The following is a 15,045-nucleotide window of genomic DNA, read 5'->3' as shown; positions in this document are numbered from 1 at the left end:
CATTACAAACAACCAGCAGACTGATTATATTTAAAGGTAAATCCACCATTAGTCACATTTTAATAACTGCCACTTGTACAAGTTCAATTTTAAAAAAGGAAACTGCTCTTTTTAGTGATAATATTCAGGTAAAATAAATAATTTCTATTGAAAAACTCCAGCTTATGTAATACACCTGATGTTCAATTTACCATTAGTAACTTTTTAAAAACTGTCATTAATATTGCTAATGGCACAAGTTCAACTTTAAAAGAGAAAACTGTTCTTTTAGGCAAAAACATTGATATTATTGGGGCAAAATAGCACTGAAAACAGGTTTGAAGCCTAAAAATTCAGGGTTAAATGTTGTTTTGCTGCTGCTAACAACAAAAATGATGCCCTGTCACTGTTATGCACAAAAACAACAACTGTGCAGTAAATCATGCAAAAAAAGAAGGAAATTACTCTTTTTAGTGATAACTTCGAGGCAAAACAATACAGAAAACAACTTTGAAGCTTATAAATTCTGAGTAAAATGAACTTTTTGGTGACACTACAAACACAAAGGCAATCATCTGTCACCATGATGTACAGATAAAAACAACTGCTCAGGAAATCGTGCATCTTAATATTGAAATAAAAACTCCAGTTAATGTATTATACTTCATGTTAAAGTCACATTTTTAAACCTGTCATTAATATAAGTTCAATTTTAGAAAGGAAAACTGTTCTTTTTGATGATAATACTGATAATTTGGGGGCAGAATAATATTAAAAAATGGTTTGAAGCTTGTGAATTGAAGGGCTAAATAAAGCCCCGATCACAGAAATGCTTTGTTGGTGACGCTAACAACACAAAAACAGCACAGATAAAAACAGCTACTAGGCAGGAAATCATGCATCCTCATACAGAAGAAGAGAGAAATCATTCTTTGTGGTGATATTATTGGGACAAAACTGGACTGAAAACAGGTTTGACACTTGTAAATACAGGGTTAAATGAGCCTCTTATCACAGAAATGCTATTTTGTCGATGCTAATGACACACAAAAACAATCCTCTGTCATCCTGACCCTCACATTTAAAAACAACAACAACAACTATGCAGTAAATCATGCATCTTAATACATAAAAAGGGGGAAACTACTCTTTCTGGTTAGAATATTGGGACAAAACCGTACTAAAAACAGGTTTGAACTTGTAAATTCAGGGTTTAATGAGCCTCTTGTTGCTTTCCTGCGATGCTACAAAGACAAAAACAATCTTCTGTTATCGTGAGGCACACACACTTTAAAAAAAAAACACCAACTCTGCAGTAAATTGTGCGTCCCTGAGCAGTAAAACCTCCACGGGGTTGTTTGGTTCCACTGACTTGTTGTTGGCGCTCCACACTTCCCAGGTGTGAGCTACCGATTAACTTCCCGTTCTGTTAATGGTTAGCGACACAAACATGTCAACAATCCAGGTAGAAACACTCTGAGGCATGTCAATGAAACGGTTTTTTATTACAGCTTCTGATAAAAGCCAAAACGCTGCCAAGAAAAAGTCGTGTTGTTTACTACAAATCTACAATAAAGGTTGTGTCAGAACGGAAAGAAACGGATGTCAGGCCGAACATGTTTTCCTGCCGCAGGAAGAAAATGTCAAGAACAAACAAAAATAATGAATTATAGTGTCTCAAACTAAACGTACCACGTCTAAGTCTTTATTATTATTATTACTTTAGGCAGACATAGCGAAAACAGTCAACAATGACGCTGTTTTTAGAGTAAAACTGCCACGATTTGTTGTTTTAAGCGACGCAAACATGTCAACTGGAGATGCAAATTCTGAACAACTTCCACAGCCGATAGTTGGTAGAATAGTCACTCAGTAATTGATTAATCAGTAACACCAAGAAAAATCAATGGATGTAAAGATAAATGCCTTTAAATCATTTTTAAATTGGTTAAATTATGAATCGGACAAACATCCCTGCTGTCGACATCATTAGTTTAAACTGACGCTGTTCTGTTTGGTTTTTTTTTTTCTTACTGAAGTTCAATTTAACAGAAGTTTTTTCTTTGTTATTGCTAAAATTGTTGGTTTTAGCTCCAGTCTTTGGTCCGGTAGAACTTTAAATGAACAGAAATGTGGTTTGTAAACTGTTTAAATGAAGAGTTTAGATGAAAACAAAAACACCTGAACAGGAGGAACTTTCCATCCGTTAGCTTCTCTCCTGCTCTCTGTGCTCGTTTATACTGTACTTTAATACAGCTGAATTCACAGTAAAGCTGTTTTTATTCACAGATTTTCCGTTTGTTATTAGACAAGCATGAAGTAGTGTTCCTGATTTTAAAACTTCCACGTCGTCTAACAAACTCACCAAATAAACACGTTAAAGACGCAATACTTCCATAAAATTACGACCAAAATCAGGGAAAAAATAAAAAAACAAGGGTGAAAACGGAGCTGCTTTAGCTGCTCTAGCTGCTCTGTGTTTTGTTTTTTTTTTTTTAGGAAAACAATTCGAAGCACAATGTTCTAAATCCTAAAAATTATAACTGAGGTTTATATAATAAACGTAATATTTTACAGTCTAGATTTCAGTGGCAAAGTAGTCGAACCCACAACCCAAATACAGCGTTACAGTGGTGTTTCCAATGTTAGACCATTCTCCAAAACTTCAAACTAGTTTTTCAGAAAGACTACAGAAAGTGGGTCAAACCACTCTGCTTCCAAACTCTTCAGTTGTTTAGAACAATTCATTAACTGGTAAAAGAGTCATTAGTGGCAGAAAAAGTTCCCCTCTAACAAGAAGAAAAAGAAGAAATGCATTGAAGACACTAAATGAATCATAATGGCAGTCGAATATCTAGAATCAAATTAATTAAGTCATGCTTCTCGATGCTCCAATTGTCCGGCGCCATACAATCACATACAGACCATAATTAACTGAATTAAACGGTCATTTTGCTTATTTGGAAGAAAATTAATTAGCTAAATTCATCAATTAACTAAAAAAAAACCTGTCATTAACTAAGAAAAACCTAATCGGTGAAGTTATGAAATTAATCATAATTGCAGTCAAATATCTAGAATCCGTTAAATTCGTCCATCCACTGTGGAAAACTGAACACAGCTGCTGTACATAAGCTGCTTCAGCTGCTCTGCTTTGTTTCCTTTGTTAAGGGGTTTGATAGAAACTTCTTTCACCACTGACTCCATTAATAATCCCTCCTATTATTTTTACATCGTGTTTGAGTCTGCAGTTGAATATGTGAACCTTTGTTTGCATTTGCTGCTTCATTCGATCTCGTACAGGGTGTCACACCAAAAATAAATTAAATGGTCATTTTGCTAATTTGGAAGAAAATCAATCGGCTAAATTGACCAAAAAACAGCCATTAACGAAGCAAAAATTTATTGGTGAAGGTAATAAATGAATCATAATTGCAGCTGATTATCTAGAATCAAGTAAATTCGACACATTTCTTGATGCTCTGACTGCTTGTTATCATCCACTGTGGAAACCCTAACACTGCTACCGTACATAGTTCTCAGATGTGCAGCAGAGTTAGAATAATCTGCGAGCCTTCTCAGATCCACCCACATTCATGTCGCCGGCGTCTAAACCGGCTCAGCTTCACTCTACTTCCGCCAGCAGCCAAGAACAACTCCTAAAGTAAGTCAATAAATCCACTGTAGTGTTCAGCATCTCATCAGATAACAGCGAGGCCCAGACAATAACAGCGGCTCATTGGCCGGCCACGCCTCCTCCATCGGACACAAACTGTATCCAAACACGACGACGCTTCCTGCTGCCGTCGCCGTCATTCCCAGCGATAACGGCAACCTTACACCTGGCCCAGCCCTCCTGCCTTATCAGCCGCACACATCAAACAGGCCACCCACTCACCGTCAGCCTGCAGCTCCAACCCGATACCTATTGTGAAACACGGCAACACAACAAACCGGCTTACACAACAGCAGCAGGCCCAGCTCACCTCTGACCGCGGTGATCTTCAGCAGGACACGTGTGACCTTTTCACATGGACCCTGCAGGTAACAAACATGTTGGAGCTTCAGGAGGCACACATGTCCACGTCTCCTGCCTGAGGAGCTTTACTGACACAAAGAAAAGCTGGTGGGCCAAGAGGGGAAGCAGCCGTCTCAGACAAACAAGAGTTCTTGAACGGATCTTCAGGGGTCTAACTGGTTCTACATTTATAGTTCCTAAAGGAATCATTTTTGATGGTTCTTCAAGGCACACTTGGTAGTTATTCCCAGAATCTCTTGCTAGAAGGTTCTTTGTAGACCTCAAAGTGGTTACTCTAGGGTTCTTAAATGGATCTTCAGAGAGCTGACTGGTTCTTCAAATCTCCACGTTTTTGGAAGCACCATTCATAGTCCCTGAAGGAACCATTTTTTGATGGTTCTTTAAGGCACAGTTGGTAGTTTTTTCCAGAATCTCTTGCTAAAAGGTTCTTTGCAGACCTAAAAGTGGTTCCTCTAGGGTTCTTGAATGGATCTTCAGAGGGCAAACTTCAACACTAGCTACAGAACTTTGATACTTTACAGCTCTTTAAAGTACCAAAGTTTCCTTATGTTTAACGGAGATGTTTGGTTTGGTTGCAGGTAAAAGCATAAAACTAAAGCTGCAACTAACTATTTTTTTCATAGTGCTATCAGCCACTGAAGAACCGTTTTAGCTGATGGATCGTCGTGTGTTTTTATGGTTCTTTAAAGTAAAAAAGGTTCTTCGTTGTTAATTCAGTTTTTATTTCCACGTTATGTTCCAATTAATCAATCATTAAAATAGAACCAAGTTTGGTTGACAAAGAACGATCTATAAAACGGTTCCTGAAAGAACCTTTTTTAACTTTAGTTCTTTGGAACACCATTTATGGTTCCATTTCAAAGGTTCTTCAGGGTTCTTTTGTGTATTATTAATATTACATAATCACTAAACGTAAGAAGAATCTGAACATGTACATGTTTTTAACGGCTTTTTATACTTTTTAACGGGACTAATTGTTCATATTTTTTGTCCATTTTATCTTAAATGTTGATCTTATGACGTGTTTTCCTGTTCTGATCCTGATTTTGTCCTGTTTTTATGTTTTAAAACATTCTGACTTATTTTGTTGCTGACTGTTAACGTGCAGCAGTTTGGTCAGCTCAGGTTGTTTTATACGCTCTATAAACACTGTAAGAATAAACTTGTATTACATTTCATTATTGCTTATTTTAATGACTTGGTCAGAGGTTCTTTGTAGAGAACGGCTTGGGTGGTTCCAGTTAGCACCTTTAACTGCATGAAGTGCACAACAACAAAAGCCTGAAACTGACCCAAAACAAACCCAGACGTTCTGGATCTGGTGCTGATAAAAGGTCTGACTTCTTGTTATTTGTGGGGATGTTTTGCTAAAAGGTTTATCTACGGAGAACCGCGTTTGGTTCCGGTTTGCACCTTTATTTCTGAGAGAAACGGTGCTGCTGGGAGTCTTGTTTTCGACAGACAGGAACCGGGGGGTGGAGGGTGGGTCATCAGGGGGCAGATGGGGAAGAGGCGAGGGGGAGGCGGGGGTGAGTGAGTAGTCTGGGGTGGGCTGTTAGAGGCACTGTGTCTTTAAAATAATGAGCCATCTCCTCCCAGGTTTGGTAGCTGAGGGGGACACAGGAGGAGAAGCCATAAGAGAGGAGAACAAGAAGGAGGAGGAGGAGAAGGAGAAGAAGAAGAAGGGGTGACAGGGGGCAGAGAGCGATGGGAGGAGGGTGAAAGTGTAACCTGAGAGCCGACAGGAACGCAGAGTGACGTAAGGGAGCTACAGGACGGTTGGTGATCACATGCATGAATGGAGGGCCGCTATGGACCGCGGTTACAGGACAAGAACACCAACACTCGGCCTCGCTGGGGGGCAAAGACGAGGCCGAGCTCACCGCCGATCGGCCACAAACTCAGAGATAAGCTCGCCTACGACACGTACAAACACCCAAACTGAGATTAACACAGGGAAGGTAAAGAGGGAAACACCTGCTGCACAGAGACAGAAAACAGGTGAAAAAAGGTTTCAGATGAACCAAACAGGAACCTCATTCTTAACCTGAACGTGCTCCATACAGTTATATACAGATATGTTGTCAGTTATCTACATTTCTGCATATTTCAGTTTCTTTATTGTATATTTTGCACATTACATTATTATTATCTCATTCTATAACTGAATGTTTAACGTCAGATGGGAAAGTGCTAAAAGAAAATAATTTCCTGCAAATGATCAATAGTCAAAATGTACGTAATTTACATGCAGACTCATTTTGCTTGTTTTTACTCATTTTTCACTGCAATAAAGTTCAGCACTGTTATAAAAACAGAACAACTGAGACTAGAAGTAGAGAGAAATAGAAATGTCTTCTGTGTCAAAGTTATAACTTATTTATTCTAAACTAAAAAGATTTTTTAAAGGGTTTCAAGATCCAAGAACACGATAGCGTGAAACTCTTTTAGTAAATTTAATTTTGATTTGCATAAACCGATCTCATCCTGCGTGTGGTACTTTGTGTTTTCTTCTTTCCTTTAATTTCTGCTCACTCTAAGCTCATTTTTATAGAAATATGAAGTCATAAACAGCTGTAGTTGGAAATAGAGACAACCTAAAAATATTTTCTGTGCAGTATGACACAATATTATGAAATAATGTGAAAAAACAGATTCTTTCTAATTCCCCCACAAGTGTTACTAAAGCTAGAAAAAATCATGACTACAAACTATAGATATTTTACTATTTACATAGTTAAATTTTAATTTGTTTCCATACACTGCCTGCAGTTCAGCTGAAAACTCCCTGAATTTTCCCTGTGTGACTGCGAGTCCCAGCTGAGTCAATAAAAGCCTCTTGATTGCGTTGATGATTGCAGATATTTTTGTTTTTTTACAGAATCTAGTTAAAGCAAACAGTCCAGTTTAATCTTGGATTCAGTGACGCTTCCTGACAGTCACACATGAACACATTTACACTTTCTGGCTCTGATAAATGACGTCATGTTGTTGATTTCTTTTCAGGTCGGTGCTTCAGGTGCAACACAAAAGACAAACAGACGAGGAAAAGAGCTGGCAGACGTGATGTAGGTGGGCGGTTTGGAGGACAATGACCGTGATCCCTGCATGGCCCACCCTCATTCTGAGAGACCACCCATAAGCAGACAGCTCGCTGCTCTCACTGAATGTACAGGGAGCGCTTAATTACAATAACAGCCCAATCAGGCGCTAACGAGCCCGGGTGGGGGCAGAGCGCAGGGCTGGAACGTACTGTACCGTACTGTAGCACTCTATAGGAGAAATGTGGGCCGTCCACCCGCCTTCCCCGTCTGTTTGACACTTAATTTGGCAGCAGGAATGAGGAGAGCGGGAGGCGGCAGAGGAGGGAGGGCGACGGACCAATGGGAACGGCGGAGGGAACAGCTTCAACGGGGAGATTAGCAAATTAATCAGAGAGGACAGTTTTCCTCACAACAAACGTACGGGGACAGATACAGTCTAGACGTTTGCCAGCATGCTCCAGCAGTCTGCAGCTCTTTTCACACATTCAAGCTGCGACACGAACTGAATAAAACGCTAAATAAAACCCCACGTGTAAATAAATCACAGACTTTATTAGACAGACTGAGTGGCTGCTTTCACGACTGGTCGAGGAAAAAAAGGGGAATTCTGTTAGTTTTCATTTTCTACCAGGTTGTAAAGCGGTTATTTAGTAAACCAGAGTGAATGAAAGCTGCAAAGTGGTGGAAGATGTGACAAGATGTGAACTAAAAGTCCTGCATTCAAAGGTTTGTTAAAAGAAAAGTAAATAATTTGCAGTAAAATTTCACAGTTTTACTCAACTGCAGTCTTGTGCTTTTTGCATTTTATGAGATGAAAATGAAATATGTTGCACATTGAAGAGAAATATCTGGATTACGAGTGCAATATTTCACTTTAATCACATTTTTCTGGTGCAATTAACATCAAAGTTTAGCTCATTTATACGCTGTTGGGTAGTTTGATCGACAGAAAAGCATCATGTTCTGAAAAATAAGTCGTTTTGTTTTCAAAAGTCCTGCATTCAAAACTATTATCAGCAAAATTTGGTTATTGAATCGAAAAGTATTTCATGTGCAGCAAAGTTTTAGTGTTTATATGGTTACAGCACTTACAATCATTTTTAGATTTAATGTGTAATTTGATTTTTTTCTGGAAGTTTTCTGGTTATTCGCTGCAATTTAATAAAACTGAGAAAATCTGTAAAATAACAGAAAAAGAATTATTTCACATTTTTCAATCCCAATATACTGGATTCCTCTTTCAAATATCAGCAAATATCCGTCGAATATATTTTTTGCTAATTTAAATACACCAAAAAGTTTGCAATTTAATAGTTAAATGTTGTTAAATTGATTTATCTATTTTAAACAACTGTGTTAAAAATCTGCAAGTTTATTAAATCTGTAAAATAAAAGCAAAAATCATTGTTTTATCTATAAAATTATTATATTTTTTGCTGATGTAAAAATAAGGTAATGTTACAGTAGAAAAAGAACAAATTACTATTTACTGACATTTTGTTCATTTTTCATCTATAAACTGGTTTCTATGATTTTACGAGTTATTTTTTTGCAATTTAGCAGAAGAGGGGAAAATCTGTAAAATAACAGTAAAAATCTAAAATAATCTAATAAAGACAGTAAAAAAGTGCGTAAGTTTATAGTAAAATATTGTAAACAAACAGAACTCCACTTACAATAAAATAGAATTTTAATGTGGATATTATTTACAATTTTGACGCTTTTTTATTTACATTTAATACCTTTTTTCACCGGTTTTAATCAACATTTTCTACAATTTAGAAAAAAATAAGGAAAACCTGTAAAATAACAGTTTAAAAAAGCAAATATCAAATAAAGACAGTAATAAAAGAGTGTAATTTTACAGTCTGACTGTAAAAGAATAGATTATCATTTAGAATAAAACAGATTTCTAATGTGGACATTGTTTACTGAGTTTTTTTATGTTTAATATGTAAATTAAAACCCTTTTTCAAGGATTGTACTAAGAATGTTCTAAAATGTATGAGAACATTATAGAAAATAATAAGGAAAACCTGTAAAATAACTGAAAATCGTTCAGTTTAATAACAGAGGAATTCTTTATTCCGACTCTGTGGACTTCCTCGGGTCAAACCGTCAGAAACGGTCGTATCTTCTGGTCCGTTAGCGCCCACAGCTGCAGCCTCCGTTCTACTGGAGCTACAGTTTCACACAGATTCTTCTCTTATTTTTAGAGTTGTGCTCCCTGCAGAGAATTTAATCTGCATCGACTAACGGCAGCCGGCTGGCAGCGAGGAAGTGCACGGCGGTGGCCTCTATGGTTAGCGTTAGCTTAGCGTGAAACCAGACCTGTCTAGCATGAAACCAGGTGGCGGCTAACTCTGGACGGTGAGAAGTTTCCTCTCCCCCCGTCGGCTTACGATGAGGTGATCTGCCGATTATAGATTTGTCAACGGCTCGGTTGCAGAACAAACCCGAGGAGGGAGAACTACGCGGCGGTGCCAAGTGGACCGCGGGTGGAAAAATGCATTTGTTTGTTAGTTTAACTGTGGAAAGTCCTGAGAAGAGACGCCAGCAGCTTCCAAAGCTGTGGCTTCCACGGTGAAAAACGATGCGGAGAAACTGCACGAGAGGCATGAACGTGTACCGACATGCACCTTTAAAAACAAAGACGAGCAGCGAGACAGGCAGAGGGAAGGGGAAAAAAAAACCTCCAGAATATCGGAGGAAATCTCCTAACACGTGCATCGTGACTGTCCTGCTCCTCCACGCTGGAGGACATCAGATAAAGGGGGAGGCTGTGGGGGGACGGTCGGTGGATGGAGGGAGGCAGTGTGGGCCGGAGCACCTGTTCCTCCATTGAGGAGCACCGGAGGCGAAGGGAGCCGGACCGAACTATTTATACCCACCGCCGGGTCCCGTTACAGCCGTGGCACCGGGCCAGGCGGTGGCAGATTGTCAAAGCCCTCCCTAAATCACAATCATTTGTGCGTCCAGTTCAGATTTATGATGTAAATGTTACTCGGCCCAACCTGGTGAGACTGTTGTTGCAAAAACACGAGCAGGTTTGTCATTAAGACGTGAAGCCGACGTGTTTAATCACCGTCAGATTAACGAAAAAGAGTCAAAGTCTGAAAGGCGCTGAAGAAAAACAAGCGAGGTGAGGCTGGAGGAGGAAGTGCTGTGTCACCGCGGCTTGTTTTTGAAAACAATGACTCACTATATTCTGCTCCAACTACGTGGACTCGACCTTGGACTGAAGGCAGGTGTAGAGGAGGAAACAGCACAGCCAATGTGACTCCACCGTCTCAGAATGACAGGAGCCCATCCCCAACGCCACATATCCACTGAATATCAGCAGAGTTTCTTACATTTCTGCGGCATGTGACACCTTCAGCGGTGCCTTCACTCTCAGAAACACAGAACAGGGACGTTAAAGGAGCAGAAAACATGAGAGCATTTCATCTGCCACCTCCAGGGCTGCTGACCTGCATTTACAGCGAATTCAACATAAGGACAATTTTTTATTATCTGGAATCAGTAAGACCTTTTTAAAGCAATGCATGTCTCACAAAGAGAACAAACTCGAAGCTTAAACCAATATGAGGAGTTTAAATACATAAAACAGAACACAGTCAGGAAGGAAAGCTGAAAAAAAAACTGCAGCTGTGTGACTGAATTACCTTAATCTTATCAAGCTCCCTACATGTAAGTTTCTTATTCAACATTCAAGATTCAGTTTAATTAACAACAAAATCACAGCAGTAGTTACTTTACGCTGCCCGCAAAAAAGACAAATTCCTTAAAGAATCATTAAAGTAATAAAAATATAATTTAATTCTACATTATTCTTTCAGTGGCATTAATGATGCTATACAGTTTTGAAACGAGTAAAGAACAGGAATAAAACTGAATTTGGACCTATAAGAAAAACTTTCAGCAGAAATTCAAAGTTGAACAAGTAAAATATAAGATTTTAGCATTTTTGTCAGTTTTTAATTTGTTGAAATTTGTAGTTTTCGGCTTCTTTGTCTGCTATCTGCAGATTAGCAACTAGCTGTTAGCATTAGTTAGCGTAGCCGGTAAGAATTCAGTGAAATTCAATTCAGTTTTACTTGTATAGCACAGATTCACAACATGTGACATCTCATATCAGTTACTCCACCAAGAAACACAGCGGAGTCATGTGATGATCGGTGTCTGTCTGTCTGTCTGTCTGTCTGTCTGCCTGCCTGTCTGTCTGTCTGTCAGTCAGCAACATTATTCAAAAACAGACCAACGGATTTGGATGAAATTTTCAGGGAAGGTCCACTTATCCATCAGAAATGATCCAAGGAACAACTGATTAAATTGTGGGGGTGTTTCTGACTTCCATCAATTCCTGCCTCCTGCTACATATTTAGGTCACGTGATCCGGTATCTGTACATAACGTACACATGCAGAACACACGCCTGTACTCTCGAAGGCATTTAGTTTGTGGGTTCATCTATATTTAATGGAAACATTCTATGATGCTGTGATTTCTGATCATCAATAACTAATAAATAAACAAATGCTGCATTTCTGACATACGGGGGAATGGACGGCCTTGGAGGAGGACTGAACTCTGAGTGCTTTTCTAGCTTATATAGCACCAGTTCATCAACATGTGTCATCTCATAGCATTAAGTGCTAACAAGCAAACCACAGCTGGGTTAAAACCTCGTCCAAAAACATCAAGCAGCTCCTTCTCTGTTTGCTTCTGCAGCATGATGTAGTTTAACTTAAAGTTTTGAAAAGTTTTAAAAACCTGCATCTGACTAAGCTGCTCCTACTGTTATAGTTAGACACACACACAAAAAAAACACAGATCTTTCCGCTAACTTCCACAACCGATTATGACCGACGTGTCTCCCGTCTGGAAAAATAATTGGGACAGCTGGTAATGCGCGAGCCAAAAAAGAAAATTTGAAAAATTCTGGCCACGCCTTGCAAAACAGCTAAACCAGGTGGTGCTCCAAACAAATTTTTTTTTAAAAAAAGGCATGCTGGTGGAGGAGGAGGACGGGGTGGAGGGAGGCGGCATTCCTGACATAGTCCGAGCATTTTAGAGCAGAAACAGGAGCAGGTAATCAACTGCAGCCTGGACGGGAGACAGACAGACAGGGAGAGACAGACAGACAGACAGGGAGAGACAGACAGACAGGGAGAGACAGACAGACAGGGAGAGACAGACAGATAGACAGGGAGAGACAGACAGATGGAGAGACAGGGAGACAGACAGACAGACAGGGAGAGAGACAGGCAGATGGACAGGGAGAGACAGACAGATGGACAGACAGGGAGACAGACAGATGGAGAGACAGGGAGACAGACAGACAGACAGGGAGAGAGACAGGCAGACAGACAGGGAGAGACAGATGGAGAGACAGGGAGACAGACAGACAGACAGGGAGAGACAGACAGACAGACAGACAGGGAGAGACAGATGGAGAGACAGGGAGACAGACAGACAGACAGGGAGAGAGACAGACAGATGGACAGACAGGGAGACAGACAGACAGGGAGAGAGACAGACAGATGGACAGGGAGAGACAGACAGATGGACAGACAGAGAGAGACAGATGGACAGGGAGGGAGACAGACAGACAGACAGGCAGACACACAGACAGACAGACAGACAGGGAGACAGACAGACAGACAGGGGAGAGAGACAGGCAGACAGACAGACAGGGAGACAGATGGAGAGACAGGAGACAGACAGACAGACAGGGAGAGACAGGCAGACAGACAGGAGAGACAGATGGAGAGACAGGGAGACAGACAGACAGACAGGGAGAGACAGACAGACAGACAGACAGACAGGGAGAGACAGATGGACAGGGAGAGACAGATGGAGAGACAGGGAGGACAGACAGACAGACAGGGAGAGACAGACAGACAGACAGACAGGGAGAGACAGATGGAGAGACAGGGAGACAGACAGACAGACAGGGAGAGAGACAGGCAGACAGACAGGGAGAGACAGATGGAGAGACAGGGAGACAGACAGACAGACAGGGAGAGACAGACAGACAGACAGACAGACAGGGAGAGACAGATGGAGAGACAGGGAGACAGACAGACAGACAGGAGAGAGACAGACAGATGGACAGACAGGGAGACAGACAGACAGGGAGAGAGACAGACAGATGGACAGGGAGAGACAGACAGATGGACAGACAGAGAGAGACAGATGGACAGGGAGGGAGACAGACAGACAGACAGACAGACAGGCAGACACACAGACAGACAGACAGACAGGGAGAGACAGACAGATGGACAGACAGACAGACAGATGGACAGACAGACAGACAGGGAGACAGACAGACAGACAGGGAGACAGACAGACAGACACGTACACGCCGGCACACACACACTGAGTAATACAAAAACCATCTGATGCCTCTTTTCATCTTCCCACGTTAGCGATCCGGGCGCTTGGTGTGGTGAGCCTCGGCAGCCCGGCCTCGGTCGCCCTGCTGGACTTGCAGCCACAGGGCAGCAGCTGCAGGGCCCGGCCCCACCAACGCTCCGACCCACAAACCAGAGCGGCACATGAGGCTGGAGCGAGCTACGCCTGCCTTCCTGCCAGATCCCACCTCCATCCCCTCCTTTCTACTCCAGCGTTTCCAATCCCAACCTGCTTCCTGGACACACGGGTCGTCGTAGCGCCACATGCTAACACCTTCACTCATAGTTTTTAACGCCCAGCGGTAACAGTTTGAGTTTTTTTTTGAGCAGAGGCATTCCCCATGCGGTGGATGGATGAGTGAGCCCATCCCAAGCATGACAAATCCTATCGATCTGACTGCACGGCTGCCAACACTCGATGCAAGCAAATAAAAACACCGGCAGAGGAAGAAATAATTAGATTTTAACTGCCTTGAAATTAAACTCAGATTGTTTTTGTGTGTGTTTAGATATATATAGATACTCTACCATTCAAAAGTTTGAGGTCACTTAGAAATGTCCTTATTTTTGAACGAAAAGCTGTTTGTTTCAATGAAGATAACATTAACTGAATGATAAGGCGAGTCTAGACATTGTTAATGTGGTAAATGACTATTGTAGCTGATTTTTAACCCTAAAGAGCCCAGCGTAGCATCAGCGCTACGACTGCATATTTATTTTTGATTAGTGGTAGATTTAAAACCAGATAAGACAGATGGATCCTTCTTTTTGCATATAAAATCTGCAGACAGACTAACGTTTCACTCAGCCACCAGGTCTCAGAGCGCTCTTTCCTTCCAGTGATGGGTTTGTAAAAATACATAAGTGCACAGTACAAAAACCTTTATGAACAACACCAGAGATTGTGCAACAATCATTGTACAGCTATGCAATATCTGTCATTTAAAAATTTGCAAAAAATACAACACTTGCAATAACTAGATTCTTTTAAAAAGAAAAAAATCCTCAGTCCTCTGTGCATTCAAGAAGCCATTCATAACCCTGCAGCAAATAACAGTAAGTTGAGAAAAAAGTCTGGGAACTTTCGGCTCAACTGCAGGCTGTGTTTGCACAGAACAGATAAAATGAAAGCATTTAAAGTCGGAAAATATCTGTATTATGTGGAGCCACCATTTATTTTTTCCAGTACTGATAAGGTGTGCCCTCAGAAAAATGTTAAACCTGTTGATTCCTGTTTGTTTTTTCAATTCTTGTCTAAAGAATAATCAAAAAAATTCGACTTTCGCTTCTAGTTCTGTAGCGATATTTGGCGTTATAACGGCGTTGTGCTGCTCTAAAGTCATTTCTGAGTTCTTGGTTGTTCTGTTTCCATAGAGGTACACAGTTTGATGAATAAATGTCTGCTCATCCTCGGGCGTAAACGTTAGCACATTAGGAAGCGACGCGTTGCTGAGTTTTCATGGAAAACATGGAATTGTCTGCGTGACCCCACACTTTTAATGGTAGAGTATGTACGAATGTGCCTGTTTTTTTATGTATGCATGAGGCTATAAGGCAGAATTTAAGAG

The 15,045-nt window shown here is 40.7% G+C and overlaps 1 protein-coding gene and 1 long non-coding RNA gene across 2 annotated transcripts in view; one reads left to right on the top strand and one right to left on the bottom strand.

Moving 5' to 3' along the window:
• insrb (insulin receptor b) overlaps positions 1–15,045 on the bottom strand; it is a 125,088-nt gene that overhangs the window by 93,701 nt on the left and 16,342 nt on the right. The window lies entirely within an intron of this gene.
• On the top strand, positions 5,536–7,842 carry LOC127533584 (uncharacterized). The gene is made up of 2 exons (XR_007941344.1): positions 5,536–6,019; positions 7,025–7,842. It is a non-coding gene; the product is annotated as an uncharacterized LOC127533584 (long non-coding RNA).

The sequence above is a fragment of the Acanthochromis polyacanthus genome, chromosome 4 (assembly GCF_021347895.1).
Source record: "Acanthochromis polyacanthus isolate Apoly-LR-REF ecotype Palm Island chromosome 4, KAUST_Apoly_ChrSc, whole genome shotgun sequence".
Classification (NCBI taxonomy): domain Eukaryota; kingdom Metazoa; phylum Chordata; class Actinopteri; family Pomacentridae; genus Acanthochromis; species Acanthochromis polyacanthus.
This window is presented reverse-complemented; position numbering and strand designations above follow the sequence as displayed.